The sequence below is a fragment of the Anomaloglossus baeobatrachus genome, chromosome 3, assembly GCF_048569485.1.
Source record: "Anomaloglossus baeobatrachus isolate aAnoBae1 chromosome 3, aAnoBae1.hap1, whole genome shotgun sequence".
NCBI classification, from domain to species: domain Eukaryota; kingdom Metazoa; phylum Chordata; class Amphibia; order Anura; family Aromobatidae; genus Anomaloglossus; species Anomaloglossus baeobatrachus.
This window is the reverse complement of record NC_134355.1, coordinates 502,007,550-502,026,803: the sequence shown is the minus strand read 5'-3', so window position 1 is coordinate 502,026,803 and position 19,254 is coordinate 502,007,550. Positions and strand designations below refer to the sequence as shown.

Sequence of the window (19,254 nt, the reverse complement as noted above, 5' to 3'; positions counted from 1 at the left end):
TGTTATTTCTATTTCCCTCGGAACATTATTTTCTATTCTGCCTCCTTATTATACCTTGTTACAGTTTATGTATTGATGTTTAAATGTTCTAATTTCATTTCATATACATGCAATGTAGAAAAAACATGTTTTGTAAAGGGTTAGTCCCATCATTATGTACATATAATTATTGCTATGGCATAGTATTCTTATAGGTGGGTGTCTGACTCTTACCAATTCTGAAATTAATTTGGATTGGATTTTGATGCAGTCTGCAAGGCACTGGTTAGTCATAAGCATCATTTTCAGGGGAATGACTGTGCAGGCGTTGAATCACTAATACAGAGTTACTTTTACTTGTATACTCAATATCAGTGGTGGTCATGATAGTCCAACCTGAACATAATAATGTCATAGCCAAACAGTTTGTTTCTATGATGGGAAAACCATTTCGAAATAAATATTATTTTATTTCCATTCTTTCTTAAAACATTTGAAGGGTTCAATATTGAAAGAAAGGGGCTTCAATGCTTTTACTGAAAAATATACTGTATGTATCAAGTTATGGATTGCCAGAGAGGGGTTGATGATCCGGGATTTGTTTTTTTTGCCATACTGGAAAATGGTTGAAAATGTTTCCTAATGAGGTTTTGCATTTCTCAACATCAAAACTATAACATTATATTCATGTTATTTGGTACCATTGCCTTAAACGTTATGATTTGGGTCAAATATTTTGGATATCCTTCCACAGGCTTCTCACAATAGTTGGTAGGAGTTTTGGCCTTTTCCTCCTGACAGAACTGGTGTAACTGAGGCATGTTTTTATTTTGCCTTCCTCGTATCGGCCTTTTCAACTTTGCACATAAATTTTCAATAGGATTGAGATCAGGGTTTTGTGATGGCCACTCCGACACATTGATTTTGTTATCTTTAAGCTACTTTGTAACCAGTTTGGTGGCATGCTTTGGGTCATTGTCCATTTGGAAGATACAATTCTGCCCAAGCCTTAAGTTCCTGGCTGATGTAAACTTCTTAACAAAAAAAGAGACAGCTGCACTCTGCAGTGCTAACATATGTGTAACAATGAATATAGGAATATAGACATGCAATACTGCTATGGAAAACATGTGAAAAATGAGATACTTAACATACAAAATTGGAGAGTTTTATGTGAGCCCAAAATCCTATTTTTTGTTGGGTACCTATTAAACTAATGCCTCTTTTTCGATTAAATACCTACAATTTATGGGAGGATAGGAACCTGCTACTGAAGAATTAAAATCGCCTGAGGTTGAAGATCAGGAGTGCTCAATCAGAAGGCATGACCCTATAATCTAAGAAAAAGACTGATGGCACATCCTAGCTTTCTAATGTGAACAGGTGCAAACTGAACATGAAACATTGTAACAAAAAGGAGACAGCTGCACTCTGTAGAGATAAGATCTGTGTATATAAGAATGAATATAGGAATATAGACATGCATTACTGCTATGGATAACACGTAAAAAAATGAGATACTCAGCAAATTTCTGGTTTCAACTGTATATCTATTTTGCCCTACTATTATTTTAGCTTTATTAATATTTTCAACCCCTATATGCAAATTTTTACATGATTTTACATAGTGCAAGAGTTGCGCAATGACACTAACACTTTTGCCACCACTGACATAGCAGTATGCCTATATTGATTGTAAAAAGCATCGTAAACTATCTGTTTAATGTGAAGCAGATCATCTGAAGCACTAGGAGAAGACAGAGTAGTGAATAGGAGGTATGACTGGGAGGGGTGCATCAGCATTGCCTCAAATTTCATCTTATTTTGTATTACCTTTAAAGCGTTGCCCAATCATTGGATGTAGTCGCCCACTCTGTATCCATTGGTTCAAATGGGTATGACGGAAGCAATTAAATACAATTACTTCTTGGTAAATTCCATGATGGATATTCCAATGATTCTTTCAAAAAGTGTATTCATGGTAAAAAGCAAAGGCATAAGGTAAGACATACTAATGCTGCTACTCGGGGCTTATTTAACATCTAGTTTTCTAGTTTGTATGCAGTTGGCTGATTTACATTTTGTTAGCGAGAGTATGGCATTGTAAGAGACAGCGCTCCTTGCTGCAACTAAAACATCTTCATTTCACACAATGTAATCCGTGACCAGCAAGTCTGAGCACAGTATTCAATAAGAGCACTCAGACCGGGGGATGTAGGATGGGGGGATGTGAATATATCGCAGGATCTCCAAAGGACACTCATTCTTGTCACTGATATCTATCGTAGCACTCGTGCGGAGGAATTTATCATCATTGATGTTTAGTTACTATAGAATCCTTCCATATAGAAGTATCGCTTCACTATGAGATTGACTTTGTAGTTTTCTAGAAATGACCGTTTATCTGATCACAAGATTCTTACTTTATCTATTTCACCTCATTTATTCAGGATGATTATTTATCCAAAGTGAATGATAATTAGTTATCTTTTGATATGAGAAATAATAGTAAATCACATGAACATAAAAATATATTACACAATTGGGCGCTTTATGGGAAGTTACTAGAATTGTTGTCTTATGTCATAATTAGTGGGGAAAAAATTAAGGAGACTAAGGATTTTGCCCAAACTGAAGACAGATACTATAAAATCATTTTTAAAGGGCTATACCTATCTCCAAGATCCTATCCTAATATGTAGTATACGTAATAATATTAGCAAATACCTTCAATTATAAATTTAGTATAGTTCTTCTAATTCACTTTGTCACTTGCCTCATGTTCAGGGCTTTGCAGGACCTTAGGTATTAATCGTTACGACCACGCATATAGTCACAGTTAGTTGCTCATGGTCATAACCATCGATGACCAAGGTCCTGCAATGCCCTGCACATGAGGTAAGTGACATAGTGACTCAGAAGAACTATACTGCATTTCTAAATGGCAGAATTTACTAACATTATTATTATTATTTCTACACCTATTACATATTGGGATAGGATCTTAAAAATGGGAATAACCCATTAATTACTACACCTACTATATATTGTGATAGGATCTTGGAGATGGAAATACCCGTTTAATTACTACACATACTAGATATTGGAATAGGATCCTGGAGATTGGAATACCCCTTTAATTCCCTAATACACTGGAAGAGTAAGATCGTACATTTTTACATCCACATTATATCAGAATCTTAGTGGCTTTGAGTCCCATAGAACCATACATGGCAGACCTGGCATTCTTACATATTAACACTCATTCATTATTTGGACTCAGATATAGAAATAATGATTAACCGGAAAGAAATGTTTAACATGTTTAACATGTTAACAAATATTACGATGATTGACATATTCATTATTATTTTAGGCTCCAATTAAGAATAAGTTTCACAGTCTTTCAATCCTTTTGGGCCCATTATTATATTAATACTATATGGAGCTGAATAATATAAAGTTGTATGTGTTACTAAATCCATATTTGCAGCCTGTGTTCTGTTGCAGTACATCTGCACTCTCAAACAATAGGCTCTTTTTCATTTTTGGCTGGTGTGTGCCTAGTGTTTGGTAATGGACCCGCTGTGACCAGCTTTTAAACTGATACTTTGTCCTATTAAGTCTCAGAGTCCATAACCTTGGTAATTACCTGAGAAGCACATCATTTACAATGACAGGGATTGTTCTCAAGCCTTTCAGGGAGTTTGAAGAAAAAAAAGGACGTATGGTAACTTCTAAAAGCAAAAAGTCAATGGGACAGGTTTCATTTTGTGATCCAGCTGGGTCTTTAACTTTTGGAGAATGATACTCCACTGAACTATTCTCAGATCCTGCCTGACTTCTGAGTCACCCTGATCTCTGGAGAACGTTCTGGCAAAGGCTTATCACAGCGTGTTCACTACTGTAATATTGATCTCCAACACCATTCTCATTTGTTCATGTAAATTAAGGAACATTGTGTATCTTAGAAAGGACAGAAGTTCAAGAGTCTGTCATACCCAACGGATGTCTACTGGAAAATAAAGTTTTGCAGTTTTAAGCATTGTTTTATTAGCAGTAAAGTTGACATTTTTTTCAGCAAAGATAACATGTTATTCCATTGTTGGAGGGTATATAGACTACAATGAATCAAGACATGCCATTATAGTAGTATACAATGTAGGAAATATAAAAAAATAGAAACATCCTCTTTTTATGCACAATAATAAGTCAGCGAAGGCTAAAGACGCATCATCGGAAAGCAGTGTGCTTCTCACCATTGAGTTTTTATTGTATATGAACATACATCTTGGAAGTTTTTACCTTGGCGCTAGATTATCCTTGATTTCACCCATCAGAGTGCGATCTGTGCCGTGAGGTGAGCTGGGGTTTTCTCTTTAACTCAATCCTATACTAGTTTAACAGTTTCCTCTCTCTCTCTCTCTCTCTCTCTCTCTGTATATATATATATATATATATATATATATATATATATATATATATATATGTATACTGTATATATACACACAGCTCTGGCAAAAATTAAAAAATTAAGAGACCACTGCATTTTCAGCTTTGCTGATTTTTCGCTTTATAGGTATATTTTTGAGTAAAATGTAAATTGTTCTTTTATTCTATAAACTACTGACAACATGTCTCCGAATTTCCAAGCAATACATTTTGTATTTATTTTCTGAAAATGAGAAATGGTCAAAATAACAAAAAAATGCATTGCTTTCAGACCTCAAGTAATGCAAAGAAAACAAGTTCATAATCATTTACAAGAATACTAATGTTTTACCTCAGGAAGACTTCAGAAATCAATATGTTGTGGAATAACCATGATTTTTAATCGCAGCTTTCATGCGTCTTGATATATAAAGCTAAGTGTATGTTTGTGTATATGCATGTATGTATGTATGTATGTGTGTATATCAGCTAAAGGAATCCGCACCATCGCATTTACAATTACGAAATTTTGCACAGACACCTCATGTTACTCAGAGAACATCATAGACTATGTTTTGACTGCAAAATTTAACCCTGCGCTTTACAGTTACTTTCCAAAAAACTGCCTCCATTAAAGTGAATGGAGTTGGGAGCTACAAGTCATTAATAGCTCTGAATGGTTGCTATAGGCAACAAAGGATATTATTAGTATAAGAAGCTTATGTGTGAGGTAATATGATTTCTGTGGACAGAAGGACACAGACAAAGACAGACTGAGAGACAGACAGACACATCGAGACAGGCACAAACAGACAAAACAAGAATGCCGCGGAGACACCATCACATGTTTCTCAACGCTGGCAGGAAACTAGCCAGGTCTTTCACCGGGAAGGAACAACCACGGGAAGGGCAGTCTCCAGTCAAGGAAACCGCCTATACCAAAACATGGTATCCATCCACAGACAGCTGTTCCACGGCATTCTTGTTTTGCATATTTTCCCAGGGGGCCTTGTTCTAGTGTCACTGCGTTGAGAAACACGTGATGGTGTCTCCGTGGTGTTGGATGTTGATCTCCCCGACAACCATCCTTATCTATGTAGGCACAAACAGACAGGCACAGCCAGAGAAAGAGGCAGATAGGGAAAGAGACAGAGACAAAGAGACAAACAGAAACAGTCAGGGAAAGAGACAGACAGAGGCAGACAGACAAAGAGACAGACAGACAGAGACAGACAGGGAAAAAGACAGACAGAGACAGAAAGACAGGGAAAGAGAGACAGACAGAAAGAGGCAGACAGGGAAAGAGACAGACAGACAGAGACAGAGAGAGAGACAGACAAAGAGAGAGAGATAAACAGAGACAGATAGAGGGATAGAAAAATAGACAGACAGAGACAGACACACAGAGACAGACAGACAGATATATAGAAAGAGACAGACAGAGGAAACTGATACAGAGACAGACAGACACACAGAGACAGACAGAGACAGACACAGACAGACACACAGATAGAGACAGACTGAGAAAGACAGAGACAGAGAGAGACAAACAGAGACAGACAGACAGACAGAGAGAGACAGACAGACAGAGACATACCGACAAAGAGATACAGAGACAGACATGGAAAGAGACAGACAGATAGACAGACAGAGACAGACAGGGAAAGAGATAGACAGACAGAAACAGACAGAGAGACAGAGACAAACAGAGACAAACAGAGATAGACAGAGAGAGACAGAGACAGACAGGGAAAGAGACAGACAGACAGAAACAGACAGACAGAGATAGAGAGAGACAGACAAACAGATAGAGAGAGAGGCAGACACAGACAGACAAACAAAGGGATACAGAGACAGACATGGAAAGAGACAGACAGATAGACAGACAGAGAGACAGGGAAAGAGATAGACAGACAGAAACAGACAAAGAGACAGACAGAGACAAAGAGAGACAAACAGAGACAGACAGACAGATAGACAGAGAGAGACAAAGACAGACAGGGAAAGAGACAGACAGAGAGACAGACAGAGACAGAGAGAGACAGACAGACAGAGACATACCGACAAAGAGATACAGAGACAGACATGGAAAGAGACAGACATATAGACAGACAGAGACAGACAGGGAAAGAGATAGACAGAAACAGACAGAGAGACAGACAGAGACAAAGAGAGACAAACAGAGACAGAGACAGACAGACAGATAGAGAGAGACAGAGACAGACAGGGAAAGAGACAGACAGAGAGAGAGACAGAGAGAGACAGACAGACAGATAGAGAGAGAGAGAGACAGACAGAGACAGACAAAGAGATACAGAGACAGACAGGGAAAGAGACAGACAGATAGAGACAGTGAGAGACAGATATACAGAGATATAGAGAGAGGAAGACAGACAGAGCCTGGGAGAGAGACAAAGAGACGGTTACTATCCAGGGCAACGCTAGGTACTACAGCTAATACATATATATGTCTAATAAAGAAAGCTGAGTGTATGTATGTGTGGAGAATCACATGGAAATTAACAGCATGTGACTTAAATATGAGTGTCTGAGCAAAGGGTCTGAACTCTTATGACCATGTGATATTTCAGTTTTTCTTGTTTAATAAATTTGTAAGTGCAGTGCCTCCAGGGCCAGGGGGTTAGCCTACTCGTAGCTGGGCCATTGAGGGTCAGGTCTGGAGATGTCACGGGTGGCCTTGCCCGGTTCCATTGACCCAAGGCATGCACAAAATGGAGGGGAAAGTTGGGTGATTGGGATGTTTTGTCATGATACCACCTGTTGTACGTGGCCATGTATTTAGCCGCCGCTGCAGGGATCCTCGCTGGGGCCGGTGTTAATGCAGCTGAGGTGTTGTCGCTCCCCACATGTGGAACGTGCCCCAGGAGGATGAAGAGGACGGAAGGGGTGCAATGGGGAATGGCAGTCCCTGGGAACGCCGAAGCGCTGGGCTACAGCGTCGGTAATCAGAGTCTAAGTCAGCAGCTGTGGTTCCAGGTTTCTTTACTCACTGATTGGATGCTGCACCCCAGCTACTGGTCTCTGCCGTCACGGGCTCCGGTCAATCCCAGGCAAATCGGAAAGCCACCACTGGTGTTTGAGAGGGAGAGAGAGAGAGAGAGAATGTCCTTTCTTCAGGGTGTCCCCACTAGAAGTGAGGAACCTGGGCTGAGCTCCCGCTCCATGCCTCAGGCCCCGTAAAGAAGAAGAAGAGTCTCAAGTGGTTTGTGTTGTCAGAACTGTGGTCCCGACTAAACTGCTCGCTGTGTGATGGTTGCACCTACCTTTACCCCAAGTGGCACCCGTCCCCCAGGTAGCTGTTATAGCGACTGGAAAGTCCCATGTCTCATGATGGCCACCCCCCGTCTTCCTTAAGCCAACTCCCCAGGAGAAGGCACCTAACTGTATGTAAGATGAAATGTGACAACACCGATGGTTAATCCCCTCCTCACCTAAGTTGGGTACCACGCCTTAACTGAGATGCAGTACCCTGTGACTACAGGAGCCTCAGGGGCGCCACATAAGCATTTCTACATTTCTGGGGGGGGGGGGGGTTGTCAAGATGAGGTGCAAAGTGTACATTAATGAGAAAAAAAATTAACTTTTTTGAATTTAGCAAATTATTGCAATGAAAGAAAAATTTAAAGGGGTCTGAATACTTTTTTGTGCCCACTGTGTATATATATATATATATATATATATATATATATATATATATATATATATATATATATATATATATGTATATATATATATATATATATATATATATATATATATATATATATATATATAAACAATGAAGTAATGAAGTAGTCATGCATGTATGGTCAAATAGAAAAGCTTCAAAATTTAAATAAAAAAAATCCTTAATATTAATGATTAATAAAAGCCTACAATACATTTATTTGATATTGCTAATTTTGACCTGTTTTATGACATAAATCAAGCCAGAAATATTAGCTTTGGAAAGAAATATCACTTTTTATCAACACAAGTCTTCTCTAGACAGCAGTAAAAGGCTGCCGCCTGTAGATTGTTTACAAGTCATACAGCCAATTGTTTCCCTATGGGTGCCCTTTTCATTCTAAGCCTAGTAATAGCCAAATATTTGAAAATAAATATATAATTCTAACAAAGCTGATATACTTACAGAAAGAAAAAAAATATATACCCCTGGGGTGTATGCGTATAATAGTTTTCTTGATATAAAAGATCTATTTGCTTTCAGATGTGTAGTAAAACATGGAGCCTTTATTTCATTTATCATTGCTGTACTGTGCTGCCAATATCGCCTGCAGCATAGTGCACAATCACAAGCATTCAAATGAGTTACTATCCTTAAATAAACTCACAACAAATTTTTCTTTATTTCAAAAAAATAAAAAAACAACACTGATCATTAATAAACCAATTGATCTATCAGTATGTTTTCAGTGGAAGACAACTTGCATACCGATAGGAAACCCATGTAGATAAGAGAAAAACGTACAAATTGCATTATGGTAGACTGAAACCCATGTAAAGAAATGGCGTTTTAGAAATGATTATATTTAAGAGAGATCTGGATGCCTATCTTGAAAAATGTAATATTACCTATTATGTGCATCAGATTCTGTGAATTTACATTGATCCAGAGAACTAGTCTGATTGCTGCATGTGGAGTTGGGAAATAATTTTTCCACTAATATTGAGCTTACTGTCTTCCACCATGGGTTTTTTTCCTTTATCTGGATCAACTGTTAGGCTATTTGTTGAATTTGATGGATTTAAGTCTATCTTCAACCTTAAAAACTATTAAACTATATGAAAAAGGGTTCTTTACAGTAAGAGCAGTCAAAACATGGAATGCAATACCGAAAGCAATGAGAATCAACAAGCAATTTCTCTGTTTATCTACAGAGAAATTGTTTACAAAGTTATACATAATTTGAATTAATTTATATATAATTGATCGAAGAAAAGTTGAACTTGATGGTCACGTGTGTTATCACCCCAAGTAACTATGTAAGTAGGACACACATTCTCCATGCGGTAGACCATGTAGAATTAAGGAACCAAATATGACTAATGATGCGCGAACTTATTCGAAAAAGGTTCTCCAATCTCAAATTTTGCACGAGCCTTGCCCATTTGGATTCGTGTTCGCAAGTGTTCTGAGCACTGTCACTCTCAAAAGTCGGCAATGTTCGGCTTTGTTCAGTAATGGTTCACGTTTACACTAATACGTTTCTTCTACCTTATTATGATTTTAGCTACCATTGTGGTGCTGTAGGATGAGTGGAAGGAGGTGTTTGATGAGGGAATTACTTTCATTACATCTCATACATTTTCACTGCTTCCCCCTTCCTTTCTCTATGACAACATCTGGGATTGGTTGTAGTCAGACTGACAGCGCCTCAGATTGGTTGCCCTCATAGAGGCTGTCTGAGTGTAATGGAGTGTAAAAAAAAATAAAGAAATAAAAATGACGTAGGGTCCTCCATATATTGACACCCAGCGCAGAAAAAGCCAAAGTCTACAGGCTGTGGCCCCCAGCTTTTTTGGTTCTGTATCAAAATATGAGGAACCCTATGCACCTTCTTTTTTTTTTATTAAAATTATTTAAACAAATAATTAAAAAAAAAATTTAGTCTCCCCAGTTTTGATAACCAGCCAAGATAAAGCCGACAGCTGGGGGCTGGTATTCCTGGACTGAGGAGGCTCATGGTTATATGGCCCACAGCCTAAAAATAGAAGCCCGCAGCTGCCCAGAATTGTCACATCGAATAGATGCGTTAATTCCGGCGCTTTACCAGGCTCATCCAGATTGCCCTGGTGTGGTGGAAATCAGGGTAATATAAGTGATTTCTAACAGCTCACAGCTGCTACTAAGCCCTAGATAATTAATGGGAGGCATCTATGAGACCCTCAATTACTAATCATGTAAGTGAAATATATAAAACACAAACACCGAAAAAATCCTTTATTTGAAATTAAATACAAAAATCACCCTCTTTCTCCAGTGTATTAACCCAAACACCCAGGTCTGAAGTAATCCACATGAGGTCCCACGACAATCCCAGCTCTACTACATACTGAAGTCACAGTGCTCGGGCACAGTACAGAATGTGACCACCCACTGTGGCTTCAGGCAGACAGTGACTGAGCCGCAGCTGTTAGCCATGTTGTCATTGTCATTTTATCTGCTGTCATAGCTGGAGGTTCTCATGGTACCCCACCTGTGACCATAGATAAACTGAAATCAGATGAACTGATTGCCCTCAGTGACCTCATCTCACATAAGCTGAGTTCAATCAGACCTGCATCTCCTGGCAGAAAACCACATTTTTTTTTGTTAACAGATGCAGATTTGGTCTTGGAATTTATACATTAAATTCCTGCACCAATACTAAGGGGTAGTTTGCACGTTGCGACATCGCTACTGCGATATCGTCGGGTTCAAATCGAAAGTGATGCACATCCGGCGCCAGTAATGACGTCGCAACGTGTAAAGCCTAGATGCACCAATAAACGATCGCAAAAGCGACGTAAATTGGTAATCTGTGTAGTGTCTGTCATTTCCATAATTTCGCTGCAGCGACAGGTACGATGTTGTTCCTTGTTCCTGCACCAGCACACATCACTGTGTATGAAGCCACAGGAGCGAGGAACATATCCTTACCTGCCTCCAGAAGCTATGCGGAAGGAAGGAGGTGGGCGGGATGTTTACGTCCTGCTCATCTCCGCCCCTCCGCTTCTATTGGCCGCCTGCCGTGTGACATTGCTGTGACGCCGCACGACCCGCCCCGTTAGGAAGGAGGCGGGTCGCCGGCCAGAGCGACGTCGCAGGGCAGGTAAGTGCGTGTGAAGCCGCCATAGCGATAATGTTCGCTACGGCAGCTATCACAAGAGATCGCATCTGCGACGGGGGCGGGGACTATCGCACTCGGCATCGCTACAATCGGCTAGCGATGTCGCAGCGTGCAAAGTACCCCTAAGTCTCCTGGCAAAAAAACATCAAAACATGATGCAGCATTGATGTGATTTTTTGCCAGGAGATGAAGATTTCATGCAGGAATTTGGTGTATAAATTCCAGCACCAAATCAGCATCTTCTGGCAGAAAACGGCACAAAATGATTTTAGCGCTGTTTTGGTGCAGTTTTCAGTCAGGAGAAGAAAATTTGGTGCAGAAATCTGTTGCAGACATTTCTGTATCAAATCTGCATCTTCTCGCAGAAACTGCACCACTTTTTTGGCAAGAGATGCAGATTTGGTGCTGAAATTTACACAAAAAAACCATCTTCTGGCAACAAAAACACTTAAACAAAATGCAGTTTGATACGGTATTGATGCGTATTTTGCCAGGAGATGCAGATAAAAAAGGAGTTTCGGTGGTTGTGTTTTATTTCTTTTTAGCTTTTCCGATGTCATTTATTACCTCGATTGACCCCCACCAGGACAATCAGGATGAGCCGGGCAAAGCACCGATATTGTCGCATCTAATGGATGTGACAATTCTAGGGAGGCTGCGGGCTTCTATTTTTAGGCTGAGGAGGGCCAAATAACCATGGGCCTCCCCAGCTTGAAAATACAAACCCCCAGCTGGTGGCTTTATCTTGGCTGGTTATCAAAAATTGGGAGGACCACATGTCATTTTTTTTAATGATTTAATTAACTAATTAAAAAAAGTTGCATGGGGACCCTCATATTTTGATACAGAACCAAGATAAAGCACATAGCCGAGGTCACCAGCCCATACCTGTCTGCTTTATTTGTGCAGGGGATCACAATATATGGGGAACCTAAGATAATATTTTAAATGTATTTATAAATTTTTAAACCACTAGGGATTCATACAGTATGTGTGATTCCAACCAATCATAGACGCTATTACACAGGGTGGTGGCGCGGTCTGACTGCAACCAATCACAGACGCTGAGACTGTCAGTGGGCGGGGACGCAATGATTATGTAAGAGCTCTAATGCAGATCTGGAAGTATTGCTACAGCCACAGGGAACGTCGGTAAGTATAAATGTCCTGATTTTTTCCTTATTTTCTTTCTTTTGCAGACCCCCAAAGCCCGTGCCAACATCAGCCCCGCTTTCACTTACTAAGACTAGCCTCTCTAGCCCTTACTAACACATAAGTTTTGCTTCTCATTGAATGCAATAGTGTTTGGATATGTTCGTTGAACTGTTCGGCGAACAGCTGGCAATTCGGTGAGCCCGAACCGAACCTTGAAAGGCTCGCACATCTCTATATATGGTGTCCTAAAGGTCTTAACAGTAATTATACTAAAGCCACCTTTAATTGATATTTTACAATTGATGTAAATAAATATTGTATCTGCTACATTATGATGACTTTTTCAGTCTCCGATAGGAATCAAAGTGAAATCTATTAGATAGAAAAAGAAAAAATGATTGACACTGCTCTATAAAATGAGAGGAGACATTTGCTGAAGGCAGGAATTATGGAACATAATGCACTGATACTGAAACATGCAGTGTTTCACCCATGGTTCTGATATGAAGCTAATGTATTTCAATTTTGATATGTGAAATAGAATGATTATTTCTGTTCCCACTGGAATGAATGCTGCATCTCAAAACTGATCTAGGAAGGGTCATCGCATTCGCCTCTGCATTTTCTTACTGTGAGCGTCGTTCCATCTGGTTTCCATTCTCCAAATTTGGATTATGCCTCTTACGTTATATCAGCTATATTAAAGATTCTTAATAAAACAAAATGAATCATGTATGATGCATGACCCGAGTGTGGAAAAGATATATTCTATTACATAACACATTTTGCATAAGAGGCTGCAAGGAAGGCAGATGATACAGCAAGTGCTAATTTTATGAATACAGAAAAATAAATGTTTTTGGACTGTTTTAAAAATGATACGAGCAGCCATGGATCAACACTAGGGCTAGAGATAGGTGGGACGTCATCCTCAGGAGTTCAATATGTATCATGGAGAAATTAATCATTTGTGCCTATAGTATAGAATGTTTTTATATGTTTTTGTAATATATACAATTGTTCATGAAAGTGTGTGTACCCTTCAGAATTTTCAATATTTCTGCATAAATTTGTGCTAAAACAACATCGGATTATCACACAAGTTTTACAAATGGATGAAGAGAGGCGGTATGGTTAAAGGAAGAAAGAAATTACAAGCTTCTACTATATTTTGAAATGTTAAACACATACAGCACACAGATGTCACACGAATATCTTCCGTGTGCTGTATGGTGGCTTTCATGGACCCATTGACTTGTATGGGTTTGTGTGTCCATGCTGCCAGTTAAAAATAGACATGTCTTCTTGTGGCTCACACGGACACATATGTGGCTCACACTGACACACAGTTTGTGTAAAAACATGGACACATGGTCCTTATACAAACACGGAGTTATGAAGATCACTATAGATTTTTATCGATGATCTGTGTGTATGTGTTTCCAGTACGTGTGAAAATGGAAACCACATACCCTGGAAACATGGATGTGTGAAGGATGCCTAAGAGGATTAGCAGATAATTTGAAGTTGAAATTAGACTCTGGTGTTTTCAATCAATGGGATGACAATCAGGTATGAGTGAGAGACCTGTTATATTCAAGGTTCTTTCAAAGTCGAACCTTGACAACAAATGTTAAAGTCAAATTAATGAAGAAACAGAAAATTCTGAAAAATTCACAAACTTTAAAGCACAACTGTACTGAAAGCGGTTGTCTGGGCAAAATAGAAATGTTCTTTAGGTCTTAGTATGTTGAAAGACAACAACGTGATCTAGCGTAGGCTGCCCTATAGACTGTATTTATACCAGAAGGGAGATGTCATCATTCAAGCATCAGCAGTACTGCCTTTAATTGACCACCATGGTAAGGTGACTTCTGCAGCATGGTATGATTTTATAGTCTCTGAGACTGCACTGCGGAAGACACCTGAACACTGCAGCCAATCACAGGTGTCAGCTGTCCTGCTGCTGCTTCGAATGGTGATGACTAGAGATGAGGAAACTTGTTTGAAAAAGGTTTGTCAATCTCAAATTCAGCACAAGTTTTGCCTCGTTCAGGTTAGGCTCGAATTCACAAGCACTTTTCTCAAAAATTGGCAAAATTCAACTTTGTTCAGTAATCATTCATTTCTACAATAGTGAAGAAACCATCCACTTCCAGCCTCATCACGGCCATGTCAAGTACTGTCATGGCTGTGACTGGCCAGAAAAATCAATGTACAAAAAAAGGAAGAAAGATGGATAAAGCAGGACATACTTACCAGAATCCACATGGCTGTAACAGTATTTCCGGGTCTGTTCATTAACCCTCATGCATATTCACTGCTTCCCCCGCTTACCAGCAGTTTGTGATTGGTTGCAGTAAGACTGCGCCACCAACCTGTGTGACAGTGTATGTAAATGGTTGGAATCACACATGCTGTTTGTGTACCTATAGTGTAAAAATAAATAAATATATAAATTGGCGTAGGGTCCCCCCATATTATGATACCCAGGGCAAAAAAAGCATACGGCTACAGGCTGCAGTCCAAGCCATGTGCTTATCTTCGCTGTGTATCAAAATAACATGGACCCTATGCGGTTTTGTAAAATTATTCAATCAAATAATTTAAAAAAAACGCAGTCCCTTCCAATTTTGTAACCCAGTCATAATAAAGCCGACAGCTGAGGGCTGGTATTCTCAGGCTGGGGAGACCTATGGTTTTGGACCCCCCAGCCTAAAAATCTCAGCCTGCATTCAACCAGAATTGTCGCATTCATTAGATGCGACAATCTCGGCACTTTACCCGGCTCATTGCAATTACCCTCTTGCGGTAGCAATTGGGGTACTATAAGGGGTTAATGACAGCTCCCAGCTGCCACTAAGCTCTAAATTACTAATGGGAGACTTCTATGAGATCCCCCATTACTAATACTGTAAGTGAAAAGAAATAAGCACAGAAACCAAAATAATCTTTTATGTGAAATAAAATACAACAAAATCCCTCCTTTTCCAATTTAGTAACCCCAAACACCCCATTCTGGCATAATACACACAAGGTCCAACAATGACTCTTGCTCTGCTATATACTGAAGTCACCGCACGCGGGCACAAAACATGACCATACGCTGTGACTTCAGGTATAGCCTAGGTTCCCACTTCCATTGTTTTAAATCCGTCAGCAACGGATCAGTCGTTTTTAAGTTGTCAACTGATGCAACGGATGTGTTTTTCACAGGATTCCTTTCACAGGAATCCTGTGAAAAAACTGATCCGTTGCGTCCGTTGCATCCGCTGTGCATCCGTTTTTTGACGGATCAGTCATGATCCGTTTGTGTTTGGGACAGCTCAGTGGGTGTGCCAAACCTGCTGGGCATGCTCAGTAGAACATGACGGAATCCAGCGCTGGATTCCGTCGTAAGATGGATTACGACTGAATCCAGCACCATAGACATACATTACAAGCGTGACGGACTGCGGCGGATTCCTGCAAGGTGCGTCAATTTTGACGGCCAGAAAAACGATACATTCTGCGTTGCTCCCCACCCAGCGGTCAGTCAAAAAACGACGCACCGCGACACAGTGGACGCAACGCAGGGTCATCAGTCGCAATCCGCCACTAATGCAAGTCTATGGGACACAACGGAATCTGCTAAACGGATAGCGTTGATTACCATAGCAGCGGATTAAGACTGATACATTTTAGCGGAAATGTGAACTTAGCCATAGACTGACTGAGTCGCAGCTGTGAGCGGTGAGATAATTCAGTTTATCTGCTCTCAAAGCTGGAGGTTCCCATGGTACCCACCTGTGACTGCAGGTAAACTGACCTTAGGTGACCTCATTGAACTCAGTGACCTCACCTCAGATAAACTCCTTCAGTTCTATGAGACCTTCATCTCCTGGCAGAAAACCATTTTTTTGCCAAGAGTTGCAGATATGGTGCTGAGATGTATATACCAAAATCGTACACAAATACTGTATCTCTTGGAAAAAAAAAATGCATCAAAATGCAATGCGGTTTTGATGGCGATATCGATGCATTTTTCCCCCAGGAGATGCAGACTTGGTGCAATAATTTGGTGTATAAATTTAGTGCCTAAATCTGGTCCAAACAGTTCAACACCAAATGTGCATCTCCTGGAAGAAAACTGCACCGAAACAGCATCATAACCATTTTTGTGCTTTTTTTGCTAAGCGATGCAGATTTGGTGATGACATTTTTACACCATATTCCTGCACCAAATCTGCATCTTCTGGCAAAAATATTGTGGGTTTTTTTGCCAAAAGATGCAGATATGGTGCAGTAATGGGTGAATCTCATAGACACCTCCCATTACTAATCTATGGCTTAGTGGCAACTGTGAACTGTTATTAACCCCTTATATTAGCCAATTGCCTCTGCACCAGGGCAATCAGGATGAACTGGCTAAAGTGCCAGGATTGTCTCATCTAATAGATGTGACAATTCTGGGTGGCTGCGAGCTGCTACTTTTAGGCTGGGGGGGCAAATGTGATGGGACTCTCTAGCCTAAAAATGGCAGCCCCTAGCTATTATCTTTATCCTGGCTAGGTATCAAAATTGGCGGGGAAAGCATGGCGTTTCTTAAAATTATTTATTTAAATAATTTTTAAAAAGTTGCATGGGGTCCTTTGTATTTTGATACACAGACAAGATAAGCTCACAGCTGGGAGTTGCAGCCTGTAGAGGTATGCTTTATCTGCTCTGGGTATCAATATACAAGGGACCCTATGCCAATTTTTATTTCTTTTTACACTCCATTAGGGGACTCAGACAGCATGTGTGATTCCAACTAAACACAGGTTGGGGGTGTGGTCTGCCTACAACCTATCAGAGATGCTGCGACTGCCAGTGGGTGGGGAAGCAATGAATATGAATGAGGATTAATGAGTGGACCCAGAAGGAATGTAACACACGCATGCAAGAGACTAGGTAAGTATAACTGTCCTGATTTATTCCTTATTTTCTTTATTTTGCAGCCCTCTAGTCCTTACTAACACCTAGCCCCCTAGTACTTACTAACACCAGTCTCCCTAGCCCTTACCAACACATAGGTTTTGCCTCCCATTGAATTCAATGGTGTTCGAATGTTCGTTAAGCTGTTTAGCGAATACCAGGAAAGTCGGCGAACACGAGCTGAACCGAACTTTGACATGTTCGCTCATTTCAAGTGACGACTTCCTGACAATGTAAAAGCAGAGCCCGGAGCAGGTAAGAGCTGGAAGGTTAGTATAGCTTTGTTTAAAGCTCTTTCAATTTACCAAGCTAATGATAAAGTTTTAATTTTGCCTGGACAATCCCTTTAAAGAAGCACTTCCAATAAATATTTAATTGGCTTACTCTGTCGAAATACATGAATGGAATAAATACATATCAGAAATACTTATCGATCGCTATTGTCTCTGGTTTCCAGCTAAACTCCATTCCTTTTTTCATTCATGTGACTCATGTGCGTTCTGGAAGTGGTCTTCTTCCTATGCTCCAATAGCTTTAATTAAAAAAGTGATTTCCGGCTTACATACTTCCCAGTGTGATCAGACAAGTTGGAATTTCAGTCAGATGTGTGAGAAGAGGATGCGAGTGGCACTACAAACCGAGGAAGGCTATAAATAAGAATTTTATTGCACTTTCACTACATTACATACACATTTAGACAGGTTCAGTGAATAAAAAAAATATAGGAAAGGTGTCTTAAAAGCCAATAAATGAATAATGATTAAAAATGTTGAAAACCATTTTTCAGCGTACATGTAGAATGGTTTTAGAATAAAATATGAGCCTCTGCATAACTTACCTTTTACTGATCCTGAGATATAGCATCATTATATTCCAGACCTGCATTCATAATTTTGCAGCGATCAGAGCTGAAAGAAGATAGCACATGGATCACTTCAAATAACTTCAAACCTAGGATGTCTAGTCAGTAGCAATCATGAAACACTGGAAGTTCTCCAATGTAGCTTGGGTGATCAGTTGTGAGTAGTGATGAGCAAGCATGCTCGCTCTGCTCATTACTCGATTGAGCATTGAGGGTTTTCAAGCACGACGCGAGTACCAAGCATAATATAAGTCAATAGGAAGCTGGAGCTATTGAAACTCAGATACAAATTTTCAACAGGCACTAATAGCAATATCTATAAATGTGTTTCACTGTGGAATTTTGAGCTGGCAAAAATTGCCAAGAACAACTTTTTAGTTAGTTGCCTAGAACATTTACAGCAAGTCAGGCACTGCTAATTAGCAATATCTAAAATGTGTTTGCTTAATTTTGAGCAGGCAATTAAAATTGGCGAGATACACTTTTGAGATACTTCCCTAACAAATTTTTAGGACACGCATGGCTAACTAGCAAATACCTACTAATGTGTTTGCATAATTTTGAGCAGGCAACTAAAATTGGCAAGAACCACTTTTTACATACTTCCCTAGCAACTTTTTAGGCCATGCACTGTTAACTAGCAATACCTATATGTTTTTGCATACTTTTGCGCAGGTAGTAATACATAGCAATATCTATTTACATGCTTCACTTGCAACTCTTTAGCAGGCACTGCAAGTACCAAGCCCTATTTCTATCCAAGATGTACTGAAATGGGCCACACATCTTTCCCTACATTGCACATCCCTATTCTAAACTATCGCTCTTCTATCTAACTCAACTACCTAGCATTAAACCCCTAGCTAAGCTCACTGTCTAGCAGCACTAGAGACTTCATCATTCCTAACGTTTCACAATCACAAAATGGCGCCGACGAAAAATGTCCTCCATTTATATGCACAGAGACATGTGACTTAAGGGGACTTTACACGCTGCGACATCGCTAATGCGGAGTCG

General features: G+C 39.8%; 1 protein-coding gene across 1 annotated transcript in view; it reads left to right on the top strand.

Moving 5' to 3' along the window:
- Positions 1-1,897: 1,897 nt before the first annotated feature.
- The window catches only part of LOC142296719 (uncharacterized), a 53,065-nt gene continuing 35,708 nt past the window's right edge, over positions 1,898-19,254 (top strand). The window contains exon 1 of the mRNA XM_075340663.1: positions 1,898-1,980. The gene's annotated coding sequence lies outside the window, so the exon portion shown is untranslated. The remainder of the gene's footprint in view (positions 1,981-19,254) is intronic.